Source organism: Diabrotica virgifera, chromosome 6, assembly GCF_917563875.1.
Source record: "Diabrotica virgifera virgifera chromosome 6, PGI_DIABVI_V3a".
Lineage (NCBI taxonomy): Eukaryota > Metazoa > Arthropoda > Insecta > Coleoptera > Chrysomelidae > Diabrotica > Diabrotica virgifera.
In genome coordinates this window covers 73705898-73708936 of record NC_065448.1, presented here as the reverse complement: position 1 = coordinate 73708936, position 3039 = coordinate 73705898, and the positions used below count along the sequence as shown (strand labels likewise).

Sequence of the window (3039 nt, the reverse complement as noted above, 5' to 3'; positions counted from 1 at the left end):
TTCCTGTATTTTATGATCCGTAAGAATATTGGAGTTTACTCTATCAAAGACAAATAAAATGAATATAATAGAGCGTGTTAAAAGAAGTGGGACGGAATTTTTCGAAATTATTTTTCGACATCAAATGTTCATTAAGATCTCTATTTTGCGTAGAATGAAAATTATATGAATGGTTTTGCATGCAGTAAAATTGGAAAATACTTGACAAGTTGCTGGTATGTCCAAATTTGAATAAAATACATCCAAGACTTTACTTTCTACAGACATTGTATTAAATATAACCTTGAAACAAACTGGCACTAAATCACTTCCGAGTTTTCAACAAAACAAAAGGTTTAAAGAAGTGTAGTGATTGCAAAAACGGTTCGCATGTTTTAAATAAGATTTTTGCTGATTATGTATTTTGCTAAAATATTCAATAACATCAATAGGTACAATTATTCACAACCATCATTTAATTTTTAACGATAAACAAAAGTGTAATATGATGACAAGTTTGAATTTGATCGACTTTGTCGAGAACAGTGTTGTTAATAGATATTTTTAAATACCATGAATCATTTTCCAATGATTGGGTGGATTTAAGAAATACATATTTACTAAACAAATCTTTTTACGTGTATAAATAAAGGAGATTATAATAATTATGACACATGGTACTCCAAATATTTTTTAAATAATATGGTTTTCTAAAGGCATAACTTTGATTATTGGCTAAATCTACATTATACGATACGTCACAAGAAATTAAAAAAATTAACATGTAAATTCACTGTTTAAATAAGATACAGTGCGCTTGAATAAGTGTTAGCCCCCCTTAATAACCTATACAGGGTGTTTCATTGGGAAACGGAAATACTTTAATTGTGAATAGAGGTCACCGAGGCAGTTCTAGGTATACTACATTTTTTGTCCTACCGACTTTTATAACCGAGTTACAGGGTGTTTTATCGATTTTGCCAATTTCTTTCCGAAGCCATAACTTTAGAACCACCCTGTATATTTTTTTGATATTTGGTACATTGTTACGCTTGAAATGCTACAATTGCTATTGTTGTATTGTTAATTATTGAAAATTCATGTAAATACAATATTCACTCACAGAATAGTAATTGCTCAAGTATATGTAGTAGTATATAATTGATTCTGTTTTCCAATAGTAAATAATAGAAATATAAAGTTAAAAATGATTTTATTTGCTTATATATTAACAGCTTAATAATGTTATATTTTATAGATCTTGATAAAGTTTTTCAGATGAGGATGTAGTTTATCTGGTCGCCAGTATGTAGAAAGCGATTACTTTGGTAGTAAAAGCTGAAATAAATAAAATATCATACCTTAGAGTGTTCCTTTAAGATTTGAAGAGAACTACTGACCTTTCTGTTGTTCCGGTTAGATCTGGTCTGGTTATTATAGCCTTTGGAGGTAGGAAGCCTCTTTGGTTTAAAGAATCTAAAAATAATTATAGTAAATAAATGTATACAGACAATGTTTACATGATTGGGAAACATAGGTTAAGGTCACGTCCTTGTCTTGTCAAGTCATTGTGTCAAGGGTTACAGTAGTACCAGAAGTAAATTAGTACACAAAGTACCCTAAAATTTAGTAAACAATTAGGTGAACCTAGCTTTAATGCAGATTTCAAAACATGAGTTGGGAATTATATTTTTCCTAGTGTCAGATTTGACTGACATTGGCACATTTCCTTCCTTCAGATGGAATTTGACTAGTGATATGATAGGAGGTCCTACTTCTCTTAGTTAGAGGATTTACACCCCAAATTTTATCGGAAGTAATCTTAGGAAGTATGGACTTATTTTTCAAATCGGTTTGGAAATAAGGAACCAGGAAGACCGGGATTTATAGCTTCCTAGATATTTTACAGAGTTTCGAAGTGAAACCTACAATTTTGGCCACATTACATCACAAGGTGAGGAGGAATATATTATCAATTCATATTAAAGTGGTAGAATTATTTTAGTGAATTAAGCTAGCTTAGTAGAACACATTTTGCATTCATTATTAGCAGAATTCACTAATTTATTTGCTAGAAGTAAAAATAATACTTAACTTTAACGCTGTAACCATTGTCATAATGCTTGGTTTGTTTTAGGCCTTGTTAGCTTGTTTGCTTTGTTAGCTTGTTTGGTTAATTTTCCGCTTGGTTGGTTTTCGCTGTGTCCGATTTCAAGTTTTGGTATTAGTCTCCAATTTGTACTGGACTGGAATGGGTTTTGACATATAGTAGCAGCTTATCGTTGGTTCCGAACACATGAAAACCTGAATCTGTGGTCTTGGTTGGTACATTTGCACTCAGTAGAAGCCCCAGATACCACCAATAGAGTACCGCACTTCAAATCAATTAAACTTGGTGGCTACGGACTACGAGCTTAGTGGTAGGACTAATTCTACGCAGTAATCCACTAATCAAGGTAGGCTCTATCCTTATAATTTGATTGTATGAACATGGCCTAGTCAGCTTAAGGCCCTTCCAGTGTCACATTTCCTAAAAAGAGACATTCCGTCAGAATATGAACTTAATGTACAGAGTTGTGAAGGTTGATTAAATAAATGCACAATTAAGTGTATAATAATTAGAGATAACTTATAGTAGAGTTTTGTCTAAAGAACTAGGATAACAGGTAGTAAAATAAATGTAACATACCTAAATAGAAATTGCAGCAGTCTTGATATCAACATAATATAACAACCATTCTCACTTGTAAGCTTGCAGAACGTTCTAAAAGTACTAAATTTGGTTGATTCTATACATAGTTATATAAAGTAAATTCGGATAAACTTTATTTCCACATTCTGTAGATGAATATACTTGCAAATTGCAATTGTTTGTTGCATCATTTCATTTTTCATTATATTTTATTTTACAAAACTTTAAACTAACCAAACTTTTTATGTTAGTGTTTTATGTAGAATGTCAGTGTTCAGGGTAAGTTAGGCAATTTCATTACTTATGCAAGGCGTTCCGTTGCAATTCCAGTGGCGTAACTAGAGGCTCTGGGTTTCATAGTAAATATA

At 31.6% G+C, this 3039-nt stretch overlaps 1 long non-coding RNA gene across 1 annotated transcript; it reads right to left on the bottom strand.

The window, feature by feature from the left end:
• Positions 1-1402: 1402 nt before the first annotated feature.
• On the bottom strand, positions 1403-2723 carry LOC114324716 (uncharacterized). Its single transcript, XR_003651585.2, has 3 exons — positions 2669-2723; positions 2075-2509; positions 1403-1455 (listed from the first exon to the last, which is right to left on the bottom strand). It is a non-coding gene; the product is annotated as an uncharacterized LOC114324716 (long non-coding RNA).
• Positions 2724-3039: the final 316 nt, after the last annotated feature.